The 25,669-nt window shown below is 37.9% G+C and overlaps 1 protein-coding gene across 1 annotated transcript in view; it reads right to left on the reverse strand.

Moving 5' to 3' along the window:
- Window positions 1–24,538, reverse strand: part of LOC134543156 (uncharacterized) — an 872,531-nt gene extending 847,993 nt beyond the window's left edge. The window contains exon 1 of the mRNA XM_063388061.1: window positions 24,468–24,538. The gene's annotated coding sequence lies outside the window, so the exon portion shown is untranslated. The remainder of the gene's footprint in view (window positions 1–24,467) is intronic.
- Between the last annotated feature and the right edge of the window lie 1,131 nt (window positions 24,539–25,669).

The raw sequence follows: 25,669 nt of genomic DNA on the forward strand, positions 1-25,669 counted from the left end.
TAAAAATAAACAAATATGTGACCTTAATTCTGAACATAATAATACGTGTATATTAACAAAAAAAAATACTTGAAACATACAATGGTATAAAAAACCTTTTACAGGCGTTAAATATATTTCAATTGTAATTGATTAATTAATTATTTTTTTCAGAAATCAGTAGCCTATACGTAGTGTTAATCAAAATATATGCATACAGAAATATAATTTTTTTATCAATTTAAAGATGCAAACAAATTATGCTCTACACTCACCACTTATATTTAACCTTGAAGAAACCCTTTAACAGGGAACTATAACGCCTTTAAAATATGGAAGCCAATACCAAGAACCATTTGTGCCACAATTACAAAAACCACAGTGCTTCTGAGTCACGTATACGTAAACGATAAATAACAAATAATTAAAAATAACACATATTTAAAAGTCCTTAAGTAACATTTATTAATACATTGCAAAAAGTATCCTTGAAAATTCAAATTTTATGAATATATTTTACTTTTGAAATTAACGTGTAATTGATATGTATGAAGAGTGCAACGCGGTATTCCTACAATTGATCAATCTGAAAACAGATGGATGCTGAAGGAACCGAAACGTCTGTTTCCTTTTTACGGCAAACTCATGAACCCAGGCAAACAATGAACTAAGACCCGCCGGTTAGGTTATTTTCGTGCTTGGCTACCAAAAGGAACGTTCTACATATTCTGCGACTTCAGTTGGTTATGTGTGCAATTTTCAGATATATTGTACGAACCAACCACTTCACGGACACTTTAACTTTAAATTGGATGTTATGATACAATTTACGGTAGAAAAAGGAGTGCCTGAAAAATATCTGGAATAAATTATTTTTATTTGCACAGACCGTTTCCGTTTATGCAACTAAAATTAATACACTATTTAAAATTTTCGAAACTTACTTAGACACAAAGATTATGGGTATATATAATATCAAAAAAAATTCAATCTTTACACGTTTTTGAAACACGAGGTTGTTACTTTAGGTTTTTGTAAATCTTATTGTATATATATTTAATTTCAATATTGCCTTTTTTTATATTTTAATAGATATCTGAAATGTACCGCATGTATAATCTGATAATAATATAAGTTTTATAAATACTACAACATATTTCGTTGAAACCCAACCTGCAACGTTTATTTTCGTGAAAATAAAATAATGTCGTAATCATAAATTGTAGAAAAATATATTGTAACCATAAACTATGTTAAATTTAATTATTTTAATTTTATATATCCTGCGTCTAGATCTCAAGCTAGGAGCCGGGTCACGTCAAGGAGTAGACCGCCATTTTCAATTGTGACATCACGGCGGCTATCATGGAAGAACTTGACCTTTGACCTTAACCTTGACCTTCAAAATTTACGAAAAGTTGACAAAATTACTCAAAATTTGCTAAAATTTTTCACTAATTCATATAATTCACCAAAATTCCCGGTTTTAGGGAAAACATTCCACCAAGAAGTCTCAAAAATCAGAAAAATAGCAATTTCCGTCGTATTTAGAGGGAAAAATTCTAGTTTTGAGGGAACATTTCCCATTTTATTACTGAATCAACAGCTTGAAAATTCCTAAAAGCAGCTTATGACTCCTAAAAACAAGCCGCACTAAACCACTGATATCCGGACCTTGACCTCAGATGCCATTATTACATTTTTCGTTACCACCGCCACCATATAATTCCGTAGTAGTGTATAAATGTTCCTCCGGGTCCAGGGTTCAGGATGCGGAGCCGTAGCAATGTGCGCCATCTTGGATTGCGATCTTAAGGCGGCCATTTTGGATGGCATTGGCCTTGACCCCGGCGGCCATCTTAGAACCGCCATCTTGTATCCGCCAATTGGTTTTCTCGAACTTTCTACCATTTTTAAACATTCATTTTTGTTTACTAGAACTTTCCGCAATTTTGAGTTATGATGTAACCATTGAAAATTTTGTTACAGACGCCATCTTGAAATTCCGTAATTTTTTTGCTAGATATGTGTAAATAATTTTAAAATTTATAAAAATTTTAATTAATTGAAATTTAATACAATATTATTTAAAACGTGCACTTATATCCTCGGTTCGAACCTGGTGAGGGCAAAAATTAAAAATGACAACAGACCCTACTTCCACGGAATTCGTAGGCAGACTGACCTCCCACCACTTATGCCAATGTATATATATATATAAATATATATATATACATACATCGCCAGCTAGTATGACGTCATTTCCACTATCTTTTTTCGTATGCTAGAAGCCACCATCTTGTTTTCGTATGATAGAATGCGATACCATCATTTTAGTTTATTTTTGTCAACTAGAGTGCAGTATTCATTTATTATTAGATAATGAGGCGCCTGTCATCTTGAAATTTGGATGCCATCTTGGAAATTCGTAATTATTGACCCATAAATTCGGGAAAATATCAAAAATCATTAAAAAAAAACACTATTAGTTTACTGATTGATTCGAACGATTCCTGTCAATGGTTCGATCCCTGGGTGATGCAATAATTTTAATTTTATGTAAAAAATTATATCAATAAATCATGTTCAAAATACTAAAAGAAGCATAAGCTCCTAATCTACCAGCCTTCAGTACGTCGTTATGTCCACTATCTTGAGAAAGCGTAATAATTAATCTATAAATTCGGGAAAAATTCCAAATTCAACAAATAAATCACTCATTAATTTACCGATTGAATTGATGGATTGCTGACCATGCTTCATCCTTGACAGATGCAAATATATTAAATATGTGTAAAAAATATTTACTTAATAAACCATGTTCGAAATACTAAAAGCAGCTTAAATTCGTCTAATACCAGCCTCCAAAAGCCGATAAGGTCGCCATCTTCGAAGTTTGCATTTATTGACCTAGAAATTTGGGAAAATGCCAAAATTCCTTAAAAATTCACTTAATAAAATTATGATTGGTGCGATTGTTTTCTGTCCTTGGTTTTTTTCTCGGCCAGTGAAAAGGATAACTAAAGCTTAAAGTAAATTTTATATTGTTTCCCATTACCTAACTATCATGGATTTTATAAATCATTCACTCTATGGAAATCATCACTAGACAAAATAACCGTTAACGAATTAAATACGTTGCTGCTATGCCTAACATGGAAGTCTAATTTTTCAATACTTAAAATACATTTCGAAAAGTTCATGTAAAATGCTACACGTATAGGCCAAGTGTCTACGGACCACAAGACCATGTCATAAACAATGTCAGTCGTATAGACCAGACATTTACATACCTCATGACCATCTTCTTCGATAGCTAATATAACATGTTTCTGCCAGTAAAGACAAAGTCTTAGAAATGTCAGACTTAAAGTATGGATAAAATCAATTACAAGTGTTTAGACCAGCAGATCATGTTTTTACGCTTACAAGGGGACCCAGAATCTTTGAAAAATGTTATATCAAGACAAAGAGGTTTTTGACTAGTAAATATTCAGAGCTACTACAGAGCTACTACAGATTTGACTACGCGCAATTAACGACAAGATACATACTGAACAAAAGAAAAGATCACACTGAACATGCAGGACACGAAATGAACACCAAGTACACACAGTACACACAGGAAACCAAATGAAAACACTTTACACACAGTAAACATAGAACACATAGGAAACGGAATGAACACACCGTACACCCAGTACACTGAATGAACACACAGTACACACAAGAAACTGAACGAACATACAGAACATAAGAAACTGAATGAACACACAGTACACCCAGTACACATTAAATGTACACACAGTACACACAGGAAACGGAATGAACACACTGTGCACACAGGAAATGAAATGAACACACTGTGCACACAGGAAACGGTATGAACACACAGTACATACAGCAGACAAACACGGAATAAACACAAAGTACACACATTCACACACACAGAACATGCAATGGGTATTTAATGCAAACATTGAACATGCAGTAGCGTGAACTCAGGCCTAGAAATAATAACTCGTGAAATAACAACAATAACTTTTAAAATCTTTAATATTATTTATTATTTTATATAAAAAAAATGCAGGTAAAATATGTCATTTAGTATGTAGCTAGCTACCCTCAGTTCTGTGAGTATAAGGGAAACTTCTTTTATGTGCGAATAGTTTCCTGCACAAAGCGAAGCATGTGGAAGTCTTAACGTGTCAACTAATATGTTAGTATCTTCCCATGATAAGTAATTAATCTCTTCTGCTTCCATATTCCATACATGTTTATTATAAATACTTTTAATATCACTGTTGTCCCAGCGATCAACGTAAACTTTATCAGAATAATTTATTTTATTACAACGTTTCCATTGTTTTGGTCTCATGGCTTCATCACAGTCTTCGATTTTTCATGCTTTAGGCATTGGCGTAGCTGTGTTCATAAAGTTGGGGGGGACAAATAATGATTTTGATGTCATGTAAACCCATTCCCCTCTTACTAAGTCGGGGGGGGGGGGGGGTTCCTCCACCGGAAAATTTTGATTTTAAAAGTGCAAAATAGCGCTTTTTAAGCATTTTTTGTATCTTACCATTGGATACATCGATGTTAAAATTATTATTGTTTCCTTAAGATAAAATTTGAGAGTGAAGAAATTACAAATAAAGTTGGGCAGAATAATATTATAAAATAAAAATATCACGGTCTAGAAAGTTTGGGGGGGGGGGACAGTCCCCTCCACCCAAAAAGTTCAGGGGGACACGTCCCCCCTGTCCCCCCCCGGTTCCTACGCCCCTGGCTTTAGGTGCATCAGCACATTCTTCGATCGCGTCACCAGGTTCAGAGTCACTGTCGACATTTCCATAGAATTCAGCATCTTCACCTGAATTACTTTAAGAACTCAAAATCACTGACGTAGAAGCATCTTTATTGTCTAAAATGTTCATTTTTAAGTTTCCATCATTATTCCAAAGTTTGGATGATCTACTGAATATGGACTTCATTATATTCTTACTTTTCACAGTGATGATACTTCCATTGGTTTCAGTCTTCCTTAAACCTTAATCATCCTTTAATTTAAGTTCTTCGTCGCGATCGGGAGAGTTAATAACGTCACTCTTCCTTAGTGTAGTATCTTTATCAATGATCTCTATCCCGAAAGTGGGCTTGGCTTTACATGTTCTACCGTGTCTTTTTAAGCTGTAAATTTGTGTTAGCAACCTGCTACGCCCATAGCTTAACATTTTTCTCATGACGTCTAGCATTCCTTCTTAGGTCAAAATCCTTAATGCAGGATCTTCAGCGGTGTCCTTCCAATTCAGCCGCCGACAACAAATCAGTATCTATGGTAGCTTCTGTGACTAATGTTAGATGCAAATTGAGAGTTTTCAATTGGAACACTACTTAAATATAATTTTTTTTTAACTCCGTCAGTGAGAGTTATTTATCTCATACAAGTAACTTGTTGCAAGTAGTTCTGCTTTTTATCAACAAATGATACCACGTGTTGCGTATTGGTCAATATTATTCGTTTTTATGTAGGATGCAGGATGATCTCTCGTGATCGCAAGAGGAGGGCTTCGCTAGACATCAAGGAGTAGGAAGTTCGTTCTGAATTATAGTGTTTCTCAACCATCTTATCACACATTATTGGACTGAGTAATGATATTTTTGTTTGAATTCCACCTGATAAAAATATTGTAAGTTCTGATATATTATAAGAAATTAACTAATTAAATGTAAATCTGAATAATATTGCATTACTCATTAAGTAAAAATTATTTAATCCAGAGATCGATTCCTCACAAATAACCAGAAGCACTCGGAGATCATCAACAGATGTCTAGACAGGAATAATCTGGAGCACTCAGAGAAAACCAACAATATAGTGGCAGAAATAATCAGGAGCAAACGGAGAAAAACAACGCAAGTCTCCTTAATATCACAAAAATATCATACAAAATTTTAAAAATAAATATATTTACTAAAAATAAAAAATTACAAAATAATTATAAAACTAATAAAAACAAAAATTAACTAAAAAATACAAAAAAACTTTTGCCAGCTTGTGAACTTCATTGTTGAGCAAGGATAGAGTTCTAGTACAAGCCAAAATTGCTGAAAGTTCAACCAAACAAAATGGTGGTTCCAAGGTAACAGATCCAAGATGGCGGATTCAATATGTCCGCCAGGGTCAAGGTCAAATGTCAAAGTCATCCAAGATGACCGTCGTGATGTCACAATCCAAGATGGCGCACCATGGCTCTGGCTCTGCACCCTGAACCCTGAGCCCGGAAGAACAGGAAAAAAATTTATAATTTATAAAAAAATAATTCATAAATTTTTTTAAATAAAAAAACTCCGCCATTTAGAAATTTACCCGTAATCTTGAAAATAATTATTTTATTGCAAGAAATTCAAGAAAAATTATAAAATTCATAAATGATTTACTTAAGTAAACTTTAATAAAAACACGCTTACATTATGAAGTTAGGAGTCCTCGGTTCAAAACTGGTGAAGTCAATCAATTAAAAATGGCGACGGTTCCTTCATTTATGAAAGTCACCGGCAGACTGACATCCCACCACTAATTCCAAGGCAGATATTTCGTCAGCCAGTACGATGTCATGGCAGCCATCTTGTTGATGTTTGTTGGGGTCGTCATCTAATGTTCGTCTCCTATAGGTCACTACCGACCTATTAGTTTAATCTATGCCTATCAGAATGCAGTAGTACTTATTACTGTGGCGTCCGATAACTTGTTATCCGTCTTGGCCGCTAACTTAATATTTTGTACATTTTAAGCTATAAATTTGGAAAAACTCCAAAAACATTAAAAAAAACTCTTTTTAAAATAATGATTGATTCCATCGATAGCTTTCTCTGTTCGATCCTCGCTTGGTGCAATAAAAGTTAATTTATTTAACATTATAAAAAAATAGGTTCTAGAAAAAACAGCAAAGTTACATGTAAAAAATTTATTACATAAATTCTACAAGTACAAAAAAAAACAAGGAAAATACGAGATTTTCTTTATGTGTACAGTCTTCATAGAAGAGAAGCGAGTCCTTTGCATGTCTTGTAATGTTTTTTCAGGGCATTTCATCATGAAAGTCGAAAGTCGATTAACCAGCTACATCCAATCAGTGGTCACACATGTCCAGTAATTGGTAAGGCACATCCAGTATTTGGTTAGGAGCAACCGTTGTTGGTTAGTACATACAGTCGGTGGCCAGGTATATTCAGTCGGTGGCCAGGTAGAACCAGTCGATTTGACTGGTTAACCCTTCAAGTTGTTGGTAAGGTACGCTCAGTCGGTGACCATGCACATCAGTAGGTTGGCCAGACACGCACGACCAGTCGGCTGAAAAGGCTGGTCCAGTTGGTGGCAAGGTTCGTCCATTTGGTAGCCAGGCACGTCTATTCAGTGGCCAGGAAATCATGTCCATTAGGTGGCCAACCACATCCAGTTGGTAGCCAGGCACATCAAGTACGTGGTCAAACACGTCCAGTCGGTAGCCAAGAGGTATTTTTCGTCAATACTCGGCGAACATTTTAAACAATTCATGTACAAAATTATACGCATAGACCAATCATCTCCGAACCAAAAGGTATTATTCATTTATATGCGACCGACATTACAAACAAGTCGTGTTCAAAGACATGCATATAGACCAGTCGTCACTGATCCACGAGGTCAATCATGACCTGAGTACAAACTTATCGATACTCTATCTTCATCGAATAGGAAGCAGATTCGACCAAAAAGACAGCATATTTTGGAGCACATTCAAAAAAAGGAAGCACAATGGACAAAAAGACAGCACATTTGTAAGCACACTCTACAAAAAAGGCAGCACATTAAAAAAAAAGACAACACATTCTACATAACGGCAGCACTTTTGGGAGCACTTTATACAAAAAAAAATCACATTTGACAAAAAAAGAAGCACATTTAGAAGCACATTTGACCAAAATGAAACACAATAGTCAAAATGGAAGCATATTCGACAAAAAGGAAGCACATTCGTCAAATAGGAAGCACATTCGTTAAATAGGAAGCACATTCTAAAAAGAAAGCACATTCGTCAAATAGGAAGCACATTTAACGAAAAGGTCGCAGATTTGGTCAATAATTCAACTCGGTATAATACGACCTCATAGCAGGAATACGATCTCAACACATGGATACGATAAGTAGGATATTACAATACAGGCTTGATTATGTACACGTAACTAAAAGTATGTCCCGTTTTCACAAACATTCTATCAGTAGGATGCAATCCTCAATTTACAGTAGGCTAAAATGTCTCCAACAGTCTTTGCTCCAAAATTTTTAAGAATTCAATCGATTTTTTTTTCATTTAAAATTGTATAATATTTACAAAATTTTGATATGACGGACAATTTAAAAAAAATTGTGAATGTTCTAATATTAAAATTTTGGGTAATTTTTTTTTAATTTTAAATTGTTTCCATTAAAATCGGATAATAATTACGAATTTTCAAGATAGCGGCCTTAACGAAAATTGCAACTTTTTAAAATCCAAAATGGCAGCTGGGGTCTAGGTCAATGTCAAAGTCAATCAAAGTCAATCAAAGGCAATTTCAAGGTCATGGCCAATGTCAGTTGCAAAGGTTTAGTTCAAGGTCCACATCAAAGGTCTAGGTCAATGTCAAAGTTAAGTTTCAAAATCTATAAAATAATAAGTGTTTTATATCATTTTTAATTTTTCCGAATTTCCAGCATTCAAATTATGGATTCTCAAAATGGTATATTTTTTTTATCAAAGTGTTATTATTTTTTTATAAATATAAATTAATTTCGTGTTAAAATCTGATAATAATTACAGATTTTCAAGAAGGTGGCCATAACGAAAAGTGCAATGGAGACATAAACATCCGATATGGCGGCCGTAATGAAATCCAATATAGCAGAAACTTCTAGAATTCAAGATGGTGGCTGAGGTCAAGGTCAACCAATGTCATAATACAAAATGGCAACGGTAACGAAAGTGCCACGGTGACGTCATTATTCAAGATGGACACCGTGACATTACAATCCAATATGGCGTTTGGCAATCAACCATCTGCACTCAGGACCCCGGCGTAGGACCAGCTATTTTATACTACTTCTAGCTAAATTTTTCACTAAAACAGTTCGTACTTAAAAAAAATTGGTTGTCTGTAAATTCGATTTACGGACGATAGTTTAACGTGACAACGTCATAACAAAACATTGATGAAATGATTGATCCAGAAGAAAATGAAATATCCAATTCTGCCTGAGACTGAGCCGTAATAGGTTTTTGCAACCAAACCATTTAGACATTAAAAATATGTTATTCTTTGAGGATGTAATTTTTTTTTTAATCATACTTTTATGAATGAAAGTGAATCATTTTTATTCATTTATCACTATTCTGTATGGATACAAAGAAGGAGTGAAATGAAATCTACAATTTAATTGATAAATTAACTTTTATTTACACTCATTGATTCAAATATGTTTATTACTTTTGTAGTGTCACGCGCGCCGTATTTATTTTTACAAGTACAAAAATGGGAGGTATCGCGACGGCGGGGATTCGATCCATCAACCTTTGGATTGGTAGTCAATCCAATTCAATTCAATAGGTTTTTATTATGCTAACCGCAAGCCACGAGGCCATCTTGGAAATAATGATTTCAGATGTTGTACATGTGCCTATAAAAATTTTGTTTTGTGTTGTGGAAGTTTTAAAAACGTATGTAGTCAGTAGTATAGCTTGGCCGGTCCGAGATCAGGATGCAGGATGTGGAGCCGAGAGCCGATCCACATCTCTGACGTCTCGTCCATCTCTGACGTCACGGCGACCATCTTGGATAAGCGTAACGGGACACAGCGTAACGGGACACAGCGTAACGGGACACAGCGTAACGGGACACAGCGTAACGGGACATATCGTAACGGGACAAGTAGATCACGGCGGCCATTTTGGATCCGCCATCTTGGATCCGCCATTTTGGATGACGTCATTGTGTTCTAGAAAATTCTGGTGATGTGTTTTCCGCCATATTGGATGATAACGTCACCGTTGCAATTTTTGTTACGGCCGCCATCTTGAAATTTGGACGCCATCTTGAAAATCTTTAATTATTATCCGATTTTAATGAAAAAAATTCCAAAATTCATCAAAAAATTAACTTATTCGAATTCTGATTGATTATATCGATCACCGTCCTCGGTTCAAACCCGGTGAGTCCAAAAAAAACTAAAAATGGCGACAGGCTCCTTCCTCAACGGTGGATGCAGGCAGACTGACTCCTAGCACTTTTTTTCAAAACATATATATCGTCAGCTGGTATGACGACATGTCCGCCATCTTGTCTTCATCCACTGGAAACCACCATCTTGTATTCGTCTGCTAGAGTGTGCCGATAACATGTAGTATAATTATCTGGTCACCATACTTTTGTCCTCAACTGTTGATATTGAACATTGACCTTGACCTTTGTCCATGACCTTGAACTTTGACCTTGACCTTGAACTTTGACCTTGACCTCAAAATTTGACCTTGACCTTGAAATTTGACCTTGACCTTGAAATTTGACCTTGACCTTGAACTTTGACCTTGAAATTTGACCTTGACCTTGAACTTTGCCCTTGACCTTGAAATTTGACCTTGACCTTCAAATTTTACCTTGACCTTGAACTTTGACCTTGACCTTGAACATTGACCTTGACCTTGAACTTTGACATTGACCTTGAAATTTGACCTTGACTTTGAACTTTGACCTTGACCTTGAAATTTGACCTTGAAATTTGACCTTGACCTTGAAATTTGACCTTGACCTTGAACTTTGACCTTGACCTTGAACTTTGACCTTGACCTTGAAATTTGACCTTGACCTTGAAATTTGACCTTGACCTTGAAATTTGACTTTGTCCTTGTCGACCATCATGGACCCGAACTTCTCATTGTTGAGCAAAGATAGAGTTCTAGTACAAGCCAGAATGTTTGAATTTTTTTTCGTTTTTATTTTTTATTAATTTTTTTTTGTATTTTAATGATATCAAAGAAAACTTGTGCCGGTTTTCTTCGTGTGCTTCTGATTATTCTTGCCAATATTATGATGGTTTTCTCCGTGTGCTTCCGATTATTATTGTTAATATTATAGTGGTTTTCTCAGTGTGCTCCTGATTATTCTTGACAATATTTTGATGGTTTTTCCCGTGTTCTTGCAATCATTCCTGTGGTTTCTTCAAGTGTTTCTGACTATTCTGAGAAACCGCTCTCTGCATGGATTTTTTTTTGTTCTAATGAGACATGTCATTTTATTTGGAGTTACATTTAATTCGATAATTTCTGCTACTAAATCAAAACTTGCAATATTTTTATCAGGTGGAATTAACAAATATCATTACTCAGTCAAATTAATATTACGCCATGAGACATCTGTGGAGCACCAACATGCAAGACGAACTTCCTTTTCCTTGGAGTCTAACGAAGCCATCCTTCTTTTGCGATCGTTAGTGAGCATCCCGCATCCCGCATAAAATAACTAAATATTATTTACCTGCAAGCGACATGTGGCGATATCTGTTGTTGAAAAGCAGAACTACATGCATAAAGTACTTTTGCATGAGATATATTAATTCTCGCTGATGAAATATGAAAAAATTTCTATTTAAGTATTGAATCTAATTTTAAAACACTCAATTGGTATCTGGCATTAGTCTCAGTAACTAATATGAATTCCGATTTGGGATCTGACGCTGTTTCAAAAGAACATAGGTGTAAGTTTTGCAGTAAAGAATTTATCTTGAGAAAGAATAAAAGACAACACGAGAAGAATGACTGTGTTAAAAATTCACTGCGCAATATGATAAGTTGTGTTCGATGTAGCAAGTCGTTTACACGGAGAGAGAGCCTAAAAAGACATGGCAGAACTTGTAGCGCCAAGCCTGCGTACAAGCTAGAGGACAACGATGAATCTACTAGCCTAAGGAAGAGTGATCTGCATTACGACAATAATTTTCTTGGCTCTTCCGATCTCGACAAAGAACTTAAATTGAAGAAGGTTGATGATTTACGGAAGAATGAAGACAATGGAAGAATCCTTAACGTGAAAAGTGAGAATATATTCCAGCCGAATTCAAGTAGATCTTTCCTACTTTGTAAAAATGATGGACTCCTAAAAAGGAAGCACGAAGACGATGAAGACACTTCAACATCATCAACATCGAATTATTACGGTAAATTGGGTGAAGACGATTCCTTCTACGGTGATTGTTACAGTGACTCTGAGGCTGTTGACAAAGACATAGACTATGATGAAGCACCTAAAGCTGCCAAGATCGAAGAATGTGGCGGTGTCCTGAGACCGAAACGATGGAAACAACGTAATATGTTAAATAAATCTGATCAAGCTTGTGATGATCACCGTCTCAAACATGAAAGTTACCCTGAGGTTGGTGGTAAAACGGAAGACACCAGAGATCATAATATTTATTATAAAGGTGCAAGGAAGATGGTGGTAGAAGAGAATGATTACACATCATGGAAAGATCCAAACATATTGGTTGACCGGCTAAGACTACTACATGGTTCGCTTTGTGCAGGAAACTATTCGTGCATCAAAGAAATATCCTTCATACTCAAGGAACTGAGGAATGTTGGCTACATACAATATTGACTTGTTTTACTTGCATTTGTATAATGTAAAGCAATAAAATAAATAATTTAAATTATAAGAATGTAATGTTTTTATTTCTTGTATTATGATTTCTTACTAAGACTTAGATCTCGTAACTTGTGCTTCCTTTTTGCCTTTTTTAGTTGATGGAGCTTCCAAATGTGCTTCCTTATTCGATGATGCATCCAAAATGTGCTGCCTTTTCGTTGGCGGTGCTTCCAAATGTGCTGCCTTTTCGTTGTCGGTGCTTCCAATGTGCTGCCTTTTCGTTGTCGGTGCTTCCAAATGTGCTGCCTTAATGTTGTCGGTGCTTCCAAATGTGCTGCCTTTTCGTTGTCGGTGCTTCCAAATGTGCTGCCTTTTCGTTGTCGGTGCTTCCAAATGTGCTGCCTTTTCGTTGTCGGTGCTTCCAAATGTGCTGCCTTTTTTTTGTCGGTGCTTCCAAATGTGCTGCCTTTTCGTAGTCGGTGCTTCCAAATGTGCTGCCTTTTCGCTGTCGGTGCTTCCAAATGTGCTGCCTTTTCGTTGTTGGTGCTTCCAAATGTGCTGCCTTTTTGTTGTCGGTGCTTCCAAATGTGCTGCCTTTTCGTTGTCGGTGCTTCCAAATGTGCTGCCTTTTCGTTGTCGGTGCTTCCAAATGTGCTGCCTTTTCGATGGCGGTGCTTCCAAATGTGCTGCCTTTTCGTAGTCGGTGCTTCCAAATGTGCTGCCTTTTCGTTGTCGGTGCTTCCAAATGTGCTGCCTTTTCGTTGTCGGTGCTTCCAAATGTGCTGCCTTTTCGTTGTCGGTGCTTCCAAATGTGCTGCCTTTTCGATGACGGTGCTTCCAAATGTGCTGCCTTTTCGTTGTCGGTGCTTCCAAATGTGCTGCCTTTTCGTAGTCGGTGCTTCCAAATGTGCTGCCTTTTCGTTGTCGGTGCTTCCAAATGTGCTGCCTTTTCGTTGTCGGTGCTTCCAAATGTGCTGCCTTTTTGATGACGGTGCTTCCAAATGTGCTGCCTTTTCGTAGTCGGTGCTTCCAAATGTGCTGCCTTTTCGTTGTCGGTGCTTCCAAATGTGCTGCCTTTTCGTTGTCGGTGCTTCCAAATGTGCTGCCTTTTCGTTGTCGGTGCTTCCAAATGTGCTGCCTTTTCGTTGTCGGTGCTTCCAAATGTGCTGCCTTTTCGATGACGGTGCTTCCAAATGTGCTGCCTTTTCGTAGTCGGTGCTTCCAAATGTGCTGCCTTTTCGTTGTCGGTGCTTCCAAATGTGCTGCCTTTTCGTTGTCGGTGCTTCCAAATGTGCTGCCTTTTCGTTGTCGGTGCTTCCAAATGTGCTGCCTTTTCGTTGTCGGTGCTTCCAAATGTGCTGCCTTTTTGTTGTCGGTGCTTCCAAATGTGCTGCCTTTTCGTTGTCGGTGCTTCCAAATGTGCTGCCTTTTCGTTGTCGGTGCTTCCAAATGTGCTGCCTTTTCGTTGTCGGTGCTTCCAAATGTGCTGCCTTTACGTTGTCGGTGCTTCCAAATGTGCTTCCTTTTCGATGACGGTGCTTCCAAATGTGCTGCCTTTTCGTTGTCGGTGCTTCCAAATGTGCTGCCTTTTCGTTGGTGGTGCTGTCTTTTCGTTGTCAGTGCTTCCCTTTTGTTGATTGCGCGTAGTACAAAATGTAGTGATTGAATATTTACTAATTTAAAACCTCTTGGTGTTACTAAAATATTTTTCAAGGTTACTTGGTCCTTTAGTATGTTTAAAAAATGTCACGTTGGATTAATAGAATATAATTAGATAACGACGAAGTTCATGTGGTCCTGAAATGACTAGCCTATACGTCTGATAATGTCATGACTCGGTCTTATGGACTGAAGACAATTGATCTATATGTGTGGCTTTGTACATGAACGGCTTATATGTTATTCAGATTATTGAAAAATTAGACTTTCATAATAGGCTAATCGGCACTGATTTAATTCGTTGGTCAGGTATATTGACTTGAGTTGTTTTTCGTAGAGCGAATGATTAATAAACTCCGCGAAAGGTAATGGAAAACAGAACCTAACATTTATTTAATAATTAGTTACAACTGTCACTGGTCAAGAATCGAACCGTGGACAGGGATCCATCGATTCGATTTGTAAGTTAATGAGTGATTTTTTTGATGAATTTTGGATTTTTTCCCGCTTTTCTAGCTACATTATTACATGATTTCAAGATGGCGTCCGAATTTCAAGATGGCGGGGGGCACCTCGGTAATAAATGATTACTGCACTGTAGCAGGTTAAAATAAAATTAACCAGATGTAAATGTACTCTATAATATGAGTACACACACAAGATGACGTACTCCAGCAGTTGGTCGCTCCTGGTAGCATGTACTGAACATTAAATGTCGGGTCCATGATGGTCGACAAGGACAAAGTCAAATTTCAAGGTCAAGGTCAAATTGCAAAGTCAAGGTCAAATTTCAAGGTCAAAGTTCAAGGTTAAGGTCAAAGTTCAAGGTCAAGGTCAAATTTCAAGGTCAAGGTCAAATTTCAAGGTCAAGGTCAAAGTTCAAGGCCAAGGTCAAATTTCAAGGTCAAGGTCAAAGTTCAAGGTCAAGGTCAAAGTTCAAGGACAAGGTCAAAGTTCAAGGTCAAGGTCAAAGTTCAAGGTCAAGGTCAAATTTCAAGGTCAAGGTCAAATTTCAAGGTCAAGGTCAAAGTTCAAGGTCAAGGTCAAATTTCAAGGTCAAGGTCAAATTTCAAGGTCAAGGTCAAATTTCAAGGTCAAGGTCAAATTTTAAATTCAAGGTCAAATTTCGAGGTCAAGGTCAACGTTCAAGGTCAAGGTCAAAGTTCAAGGTCATGGACAAAGGTCAAGGTCAATGTTCAATGTCAACAGTTGAGGACAAAAGTATGGTGACCAGATAATTATACTACATGTTATCGGCACACTCTAGCAGACGAAAACAAGATGGTGGTCTCCAGCGGATGAAGACAAGATGGCGGACATGTCGTCATACCAGCTGACGATATATATGTTTTGAAAAAAAGTGCTAGGAGTCAGTCTGCCTGCATCCACCGTTGAGGAAGGAGCCTGTCGCCATTTTTAGTTTTTTTTTGGACTCACCGGGTTTGAACCGAGGACGGTGATCGATATAATCAATCAGAATTCGAATAAGTTAATTTTTTGATGAATTTTGGAATTTTTTTCATTAAAATCGGATAATAATTAAAGATTTTCAAGATGGCGTCCAAATTTCAAGATGGCGGCCGTAACAAAAATTGCAACGGTGACGTCATCATCCAATATGGCGGAAAACACATCACCAGAATTTTCTAGAACACAATGACGTCATCCAAAATGGCGGATCCAAGATGGCGGATCCAAATTGGCCGCCGTGATCTACTTGTCCCGTTACGATATGTCCCGTTACGATATGTCCCGTTACGCTGTGTCCCGTTACGCTGTGTCCCGTTACGCTTATCCAAGATGGTCGCCATGACGTCAGAGATGGACGAGACGTCAGAGATGTGGATCGGCTCTCGGCTCCACATCCTGCATCCTGATCTCGGACCGGCCAAGCTATACTACTGTAGTCCACCATGTTTATTTCTTATAGTGGTAGGCAGGAAATTTAAAATATATTGTCGGCTGCTAGTCGGCCTCCATGTTTATACTAACTTCCAGATCGTCGAGAAGGTTTTACGATTTTTCGCAATTACACATTTAACGACGAAGTTTGTTCGTCGTGAAATTAAACGTGGAATTTAATAAAAATTCCCTTGCAGTTAATAAAATAAGTATTAGTAAGTTTAAGAAAGAATTTTGGCTTTAGTCTCCAACCCAGATCCTCGTGGTGCGCTGGGGCCGAGATTAAAATTCGTCGAGAATATTTTACGTTTTTATGTCTTCCAGTGCTCAAAATGATATGAAATTATGGCCTCGGGCACGAAATTTTATTTATAAAATTCATTAATAATAACGCCCCTCGCGATAAACAAGGGAAAATATGTACTAACGAGTGCCTGGTTGTCGCGGAATACAATGAGCGTAACGGGACAAATCGTAGTGGGACAATGTGCGTTACGGGACACTTTTTCGTGCGTGCAGCCGGCGTTCATCGATTTATTAGACGTTGTCACGTCAATAAAAAATCTTTTTCGCTTTTCATCTTAGTTATAAATTGACTTTAGTGACCTTATTATGGACACTGTTGAGTGGCTTGAAAAAAACTGCAAAAACAATTTTTTTCTTAGTAGATGCTGAGTTGGAATTGAATGAATTTTTTTATCCCACAAGTTGGACAAAACTTTAACACAGTTCTTTTTAAGAATTTTAGCGTGAACAGCATTTTTGTATTAAATAATCTGAGGATGCGCTTGCTCAATGCTAGCTTCACGTCAATAGAACGAACATCCATCACACCTGCGATTTTCTAACGACCACCTAACAAGAGATGATTTCGCAGGGCCCTTCTAGGAATGCCGTGCGTGATGGCAGCGCATTTACCAACTTTTTTCCTTTAAAACACTATCCATGGTTTTCGTCTGATCATCTTGAGTCTATCATTTTCCCAAATTTATTTCCATGATAAACTAAAATAAAGATAAAAATAATGGAATACGCGAAACAAAGTTTGACACAAAAAATTATTGAAAATTTGCAAACTGCTTAATATATACGTGAAATAATTATCTTCTGGTGGGTTGTTGCACATTATAGCGCCTGATAGCACCACATCCCCTTCTTTCCATATTTTATTTTTTCTCTTCATAACTTCAATTTGTTTTTTTTGACGCCTGTAGCTAGGCTTTAGTTGATACTCCACTTTGTGACCAAGTATTGTACATAATAGGTAGGCTACCAACAAGCCACCATAACACTTCATGTTTACCTATTATGGCTCGCAAAAATCGCCGTGACCTGAGTATATAAGCCCGGTAAGTGACCCCGGCGCAGTCTTCGAGTGGAAGAGTTGGGGCTGCTGCCACGCTCCAGGTCGACGCTCCGAATTTATGCTGCCGCCATGAAAACCTTTGGGTATTTTTACTTGGGTGATAGAAGTTTAACGAAGAATATGTGAAACTGAGGAAAGATAATTTGGTCATTGAATATTTCCTGCAAAAGTCGGACTTAGAATAATTCATGAAAGAATCATCTTTGGTGATAGAATTTTTTTTTGTCAGTGAGATGTTGATTATTTTCTTAAGGCCAGAAGACTTACAAATATTCAACTGCAGTTTGGACTTAGTTTTTGAAGTTATCACCCATGGACTTAATTGTTTCAAGATGTTACTGACTTCTACACGGACGCGACACTGTTGAGCTGGCTTGGGCGGCCATCTTGTGCATAGAAAACTACCGCTCGGTCGACGTTTCAAATACAATAACAATAATATAAAAGGATTCAAACCTGTTGGTGGATCGAAAGAACGTTGCAGTGATCATATCATATATATATATATATATATATATATATATATATATATATATATATATATATATATATATATATATATATATATATATATTTGAAGCAATTGCTCACGAACAGATTTTGCGATATATAGCAAGGAATAGAATCAAATGTCTTGTCCCAAAAAGTCTTGACCTCAATTACATTTCCAACCGTGCATTGGCTCTCTGTGATTCTCGAGATCCACGGTTCACACTACCCCATAAGTGCCATGTGTGGTAACATATAAGATAGGAACGTTAACGTGTGGAACCTACGTGTTCACAGTAAAAGAAGAACTTCGGAAATTTACGTTTTGTTTTAGCTGCTTACGTTCTTCGTAACATTTAATTAAAAGGCAAAATGTTAAATGATAATGTGAACCTTAAGATTTTAATGGATTCCTCGATATAAGAAATCGCTAAAACTTCGCACCCGTGTTTTGAGGGTCATGGGTTAGATGTCCATTCCCAACATCACCGACACAATGAACACAGAGCCGGTTCCCAGTGGATGTGCCCCTGCTCTGTTCCCGGATGTCACAATACCCTAAGCCTATGTGCATATTTGTGCAGTGCAATACCCTTTCCTTGCGGACAGTGACTTTTCCAAAGTGTTGACCACGCACAATTGCAATATTGGAGAAACACACGTTAATGTGTGTTCGTGTAAGTGTGCGTGGCTTCAGCTCGAAGGCCAGCTTCGTTCTAGTCATTGCTGGAATCAGTCTGGAGTGAATCACAGCCCCCAGTGGCCGTTCAGGTTGAAATACAGAACTAGAGACACTAGGATTTCGTGTATTCATTCTGCAGCAAGGTAGACTTCAAGGATTTATAAACGGCGGTGTTACTTCAATTATTTGAACACAGGTCTTACTTACTTTTGTTAAAGGATCGTGTGGTTAGTAAATAGGTTTATTCGGTCGGTATAAACTATAGAGGCATAAAACGTTTTTGGTTGTTCCAGAGTTTATAATTATACTTAATTAGTTTGAGTAGGTACAGAATAGTTCAAATTGATGTGAAGGACAAAGATTGCGCCAAATACTTATTTCTATACCGTCAACAAGAGGCTGAACAAATTAGTCTGGTCAGAGACATTCTGAGCAGACTATTCAATTCTCTGGCAGCTAAAGCCTATTCTGCATGCTTATTGGTGCGTTTTAACACCACTGCGCTGCAATCGCGCTTTCTCTCATCCAGTGTAGTGTCCCCTGGAGGCCGCCAAGATCACATTTGCGAGCTTCTTTTTGCGCCTGTATCGTTCCATTACAAAAGTTACTTATTTTGTAATTCCCTGCCATTCATTCAATTTGTCTCGCAATCGGTAAAACACTGTTTGTCTAGATATAGATACATGCGGAACCTATTAATATTATTCTAACATTTATCTTATAAGTACAGTATATGATACTTTCACTAATCCATCGGTAAAATGAAAAAAATAGACAGTTATTCATTTTTAATGCTAGAGAACGACGTCGAGGTAGCACATGTAATTCCATTTACAAATGCCAAGTCAAGCACAACAATATGAGAAACTCGTGCTTTATATGGTGCTTTGGAAGAAATAAACTAGAGCTAATGATATTTCGAGAATAACTTAGCTGTTAAAAATATTTTGGGAATTTATCAATAACTGCTATGAAAGTCCATTACTACAAAGATTTTAAATAATAACATACTTTTTAAGACAAAATTATAGAAAATATTACTACTTATATGTTTCTGAAAAGAATACAAACTTCGCAAAGGTAAAAACCAGCTCTTTAAGTCATTTCTAGTAAAGTCAACGTCACACTAAAGATTTTAAATAAATCACATTAACTAATATTTATTATAATTAAATATTTTCATTGGAAAAACCTGGTTCAGGAAGTTTCGCTGAAGTTTGCAAAGCTCGATGTCCACCAATGAGATTGCAGCCCCGTGTTGTCACAGGCGGGCACATTGTAGTTCGTGTTTTCGCATGAGTAAATTCTGTCAGTTACTTGCGGACGCAAAGCAGAGCTTGAAGAGTCCGTCGTTTTGAATGGAAAATGCCGCGCTTGTTTTTTGAGACGTTTCATCGACCAGGGCACGACGCCGCGTACACCGGGCTGTCAAGCTTCCCGCCGCCGAGTGAGAACAGCTGGACTGGACCGCACTAGTGCCACCGTCTGCAGCGAGTGTGCGGCTTTTTTCTAATAGCTTATCAGTACAAATATTTCCTAAAATGCTTTTTGACAATATTCTAAATTTAAAGTGCTGAAAAGTAGTGAATTTGAAAGATCATTATATTAACACTGTTTAGATATCAAAGTTTTTATTAATTTAAATTTAAACCGTATGTGGTATGATTCTCCAGTAATGGTGTCATGTTAGTAACATTTATAACTGGTTCACATTTACTTAGCAACATATTCTCCTAAGGTTATCACTTTCCATACATCCACCTGCGACCAAATCAACACTGGGTAAACAAAATTACCTTTTTAAGCTCTCGCTGAACTAAACAAGTTGGAGAAAAACATTTTAAATATTTCGCAAACTCTGGGTTTTCCATTTAAGGTAGTCTCACTGGTACAAAAACATTCTTGTTGATAAACAGCAATACAAAGTAATTTTACAACACTACTTACATATTATTAGAGTTTTATTTAATTTTTTTATTGTGTTTAAAAAGGGTTTTAAATGAAAACATTTTTTTTTTTCGTTTATGTGGCCCACATTGCCATACTATCTGTGAATGTAGTAACTAGTTCGTGCTTCGAGCAGCTCAGTGCTATCTCGATTGGCGCACGCAAACAAGTCGTTCGGCCAGTTGCCACGAGGAGTGTTCGTGAACCTGTGTCCTCGCTGGAGGTCAGGCCATTTGGCAGCGGACCTCTGCTAGCAGGCCAGCCTCCACCACACTGTGCCTACATCGCTGCATATCTTCGCCTAGGATCGCGAACGACATTGCTTACAAATTATCCAAATATATTAGTTTATTTAAGGATACATTCGTAAATTTGTAATCACTTTATTTTGGACATGAAATCGCAAAAATATTGACAAAACCTTTACAAACTTGTTTAATTGCTCATATTACTGCTACGTGCTTTGTTTAAAAAGGGACATATAACTCAGTAGTGCAATACGGCGCCGTTTTAACGAAAATGCAGCAATCTACAGCTTACGAATTAAGAACTCTTCGTTTCGTTTATTGGAGGTACTTTCTTACACGGACGGCAGTTTCTAACAGTATGGCCGAGAGCTGGTCCACTGCTGCCTTGCTGTGAGTCACATCCTCACTCAATATGACCTCTCGGGCACTTGACGTCCCCACTGGCTCAGTCAGCCAGACTCGTATAGTCTCATAGTCACCGCAGTGAACAGTTACATACTAGTTGCCGTGCCAGGGTTGTTCCCGGGTAGAATTAAAGTGTGTGCGGCTTTTTAAACTGTCAGATTATGTTTAATAATGTTCGCAGGCTTTCACGGCCATTGTATGAAGAAGCTTGGCTTCTGGTTTGTAGCCGTGTCCTTGGTAATTAATTCACCAACGTTTCGGTCGACATTGCAGTCCCCATCATCAGGGAGCAGTTACCTACTGAGGTTTTTTTTTTGTCTGCTTGAGCCCCTGAGCCAGCACTCTATTGAGTGCCGCCCAGGGACTCTTTGCAATTTGTTATGGAGTACCTGATCCACATGGACCTTTACCTCATGCCTATGGGGATTGCAAGGTTATAATACTACTTAATTTAAATTTGAAAATGGCTTATGCCTGCTTGTTTGTGTGTGCTAAGTCTAATTATAATAAATTGCTTTTTACCAATTTGGTAAGTGTCGTCCCTGTTTCTACACTTATGCCTATTATATTTACATACATAAACATTACATTACATATTGATTCTTACTTATTCTAGACCTTAGACCTACCCCCTCCCAGGTAATGGTTGATTTTGCTGCATTTATTTTTATTCGCCACCGAGTGTAAAATTGCTCAAGTGCTGTCAGCTGTCGTTGGACGCAAACCATGGCATATTTTAAGTTTCCAGATTGTTTAATTATGGCTGTATCGTCCGCATACATCTGTATGTAGGAGTTTGCGTGCGGTATGTCGGCTGTGTAAATATTATAGAATAACGAACCTAAAATTCCGTACATCCGCGAAATAATATCAAAAAATAACAATAAAATGTACCTAGATTTACCACAGCACGAAAACGCACTGATATATTCAATAGCAATTTACGACCCGTCCGAGCAACGTAAACATAAAAAACCTCGTTTAAATTAAAACAATTAAATTAAAAACGAAAGCGACATAGATTCAGTTTTTAAAAAAGTCTTCAATAACTTTAAAATCACATAAAATAGCATTCCGAACACCTCGTGCTTGGGCCTGCGAGGGACCGACCACGGGCCTTGGAGCGCGCTGATTGGTCGGGCCACCGAGGGTCGCCAAACAAAACTATTTTTCCGTCTGTCCCCAGGACAGTCACACTCCAGCTTCGGGCGTGTTCACACCGCGCGGAGCCTACAGTTTAAAGTTTAAAGTTTACACTGACTATACAATTCAAAATGGTCCTAAGCACGCAGGTGTATGTACAACCCCCTCGGGTTCACTGCATGTGTTGTTAGGGCTGACTCCCTATGTCTGAAGGGCGCGACCCGCCTGGCAGGCTTCACCTCCAGTGCCGGCCGCGTTTCGGAAGGCATGGGATTTTGAATTAACAAAGCTAGTTCCGTAAACCTATCATCACCTAATAAATATATTTTCCCTTCCCCGGGGTACGTAAAATTTTACAGCCGCACCACTACAACACGCGCGACAATACACACACACGTCGTAGCACCTTGTCAAGGCAGAATCATGCAGGTGAACTGGTAGAGGGAGCTGTCCCAGCCATCGCTGAGAATCCGGGCCGAGAGGCATGCATGCCTGTCAGGGCAGGGCTTTGGGGGCATGTACAGTAGTTTTAAGTTCAGATTTTAAAAAAATAAAAAAATAAAAAAATTTAAAAAATAAAAATAAAATAAAAAAATTGGACAAGGGCATTTCTCCACCCAATTAATGTAGGACGACCTACATGGGAAATACAATTCACTAACTCCACTTTTTATTTTTCAGGTTCAAGCAGTCAACAGCCAGGGGGCTAGCTACAGCAATACTGGCCTAGCCTAACTTTGACCGAGCTATGTTGGAACGCAATAGTTCGGTACCTAAGGCGGCCAGAAGTTTACTAATATAAGTAATTTCTTTTACCGTTCACCAACGATACCACACGATTATATGCCTGCGCGAGTGTCGGCCTGAACTACCTACCTGTTACATGCACTAATGGGCTAACTACCCATGCATGTTCTGTGTTCCCAGGAGTTCGTAGGAGCAGCTCACACAACTTTACACTACACGCCACACCCGAGTTTAACTAGATCACTTGAAATTACAGCACACTATAAAGCCTCTAATGCACACCAACACGACACTACATCACGCCAGTTAGCCGATCTAGCTGGTGGGGAGCTTCTCTACCCCGCCGAATTAGGTACACGTAACTTTTATAGCATTACACAACCTACCATCGCACACACAGGCCCGTGTGCCAAACTTATCCCAAAAGACACGCACCCCCGCCGTCGATTCAAATGATTCTTCACCAGTGTGGGGTGCACCTGAATTACTATGCACTTAGCGAGTTATAGAAACTTCGGTTTCTGGCCTCGCCTACGCTTACTGCCCCGGATGGCAGTTTGATGAATCGGCGGCGGCTGGCCAATCCCCCTCCTAGCACACGATGCATGCCCCCTCTCCCGCATGGCTAACCCCTGCATGATTAGAGCGTATAGGCTTCGGCCTGAGACGCACTTAGTCTCTCCCTAACCCAGACCCCTCCCAAATACACTTAGTTTTAATTTAGGTTAGGAAAAAAATAAAAAATAATAAAAACCTCAGTAGGTAACTGCTACCTGATGATGGCGACTTCAATGTTGACCGAAACTTCGGTGAATTATTCAAGGACACGGCTACAAACCAGAAGCCAAGCTGCTTCAGATTATGTTTACTTTAGCTTGAAAGTTCCCTCACGCTTTAATTGCGCTGCTGGCATAAATATGGGTGTGTTAATTAGCCAAAAACTTAGGTTTAGCTTGTTCGTCCAAATTAAGGCGAGGCTACTGTGTCTGGTGTTGGCAAGTGAGAAACTGGCAGCACATTTCGGTCTTGAATTCCTGTCCGTACCTAACAGTGGAATGTTAAAATCTAATATTGAATTGGTATAATGGATTTAAAAGTAACCTCAAAATGAATTGTCATTATTTTCGTATGCCAATAATGGCTAAAAAGATGTAATTTAATCAAAGACGTTAAGACCATGCGCTGCACGTCCTGTATCGGGGCTGCCAGGTCGATGCGAGGCTGCCCGAACAGTGCCACTCACCCTGTCGCCTCGTGCCGCCTCGTGCCGCCTCGTGCCGCCTCGCCGCGCGCTGACCAACCAACGCTCTGAATGAACCAGGCCACCGGGGCGGGCGTGACGTCACGAGCAGCTGTTCCGCAGGTGCGCATGCGCGCGCACACCGCCCCGGCCAAGCTTTCATCCCTCTGGCGGGGCGGGCACAGCCTTCCCCTCCTCAGCCCGCACTACCCCTCCTCAGCTATCTCCAGAAAGGTAACCTAAGATTCACTGACATGGGACGACATTCTGTTCGAGTGGAGTCATGCATCTTCTATATATATATATTTTTTTTTTAAGTTCACCACGAATATATAATAAACAACAGACAACAGTTGGGTAAGCAAAAGATTTCTATTCTATCCATTTTTTTAGAATATTCATAAATTGTGGGAAGATTTAGTTGTTATTATTATCTACTTGGAAGAACTTCTAGGTAAGGAAATATGGTATTTCTGGTCCAGTTTGTTTTATTTATTTATTCAGTTTTTTATCTGTAGATCCCATATGGATGTAAGGACTCTGGGATATAGAACAAGTCAATTAATACAAATATATACATATATATACAAACATATGTACCTACAACCACAAAAACTAAATATTACAGAGTACTTTTACATTTCAATAGTAAGAAAGAGAGAAGAAAAAAAATATGGGTACCTACATAAAAAATGGTATAAACTCAAGTCAGCCGTTTATAGATCCCGCATTAATTTAATTTAATTAATTTTTTTTTGCGGCAGTTAAATTTTTTTAAAAATAACATTTCTAGTTTCTTTTTAAAGAGATAAAATTTAAGAAAGTTTCGGCACAGATAGCTGAATTACTCAGGTGAGTGGACCTGTGTTAAGTCCCCGAACACATCATTATTAGCATCTTACTAATACAACAACGTATTTTATATAAAAGATTAACTTAAGTAATTCCGTAAAAGTTCCATATCACATATACAAGTTTATCCCGTGATCATAATGGCATGATTCAGTCAATATTTGTTCTATGGTATAAAATGTGTGCTGTTTTAATTTAATAAGTAGGTATGTCGAAAGATCCTGTACATAACAAAAACTTGTTATATAAAAATTAATTATGATTGTAAGTTGAACACAATTGAAATTATCTTGTTTATTCAACTTAAGATCATTATTAACTGTTATATCAAAAGGTTGTATATGCAGATCTTT

This window comes from Bacillus rossius, chromosome 1, assembly GCF_032445375.1.
Source record: "Bacillus rossius redtenbacheri isolate Brsri chromosome 1, Brsri_v3, whole genome shotgun sequence".
Taxonomy (NCBI): domain Eukaryota; kingdom Metazoa; phylum Arthropoda; class Insecta; order Phasmatodea; family Bacillidae; genus Bacillus; species Bacillus rossius.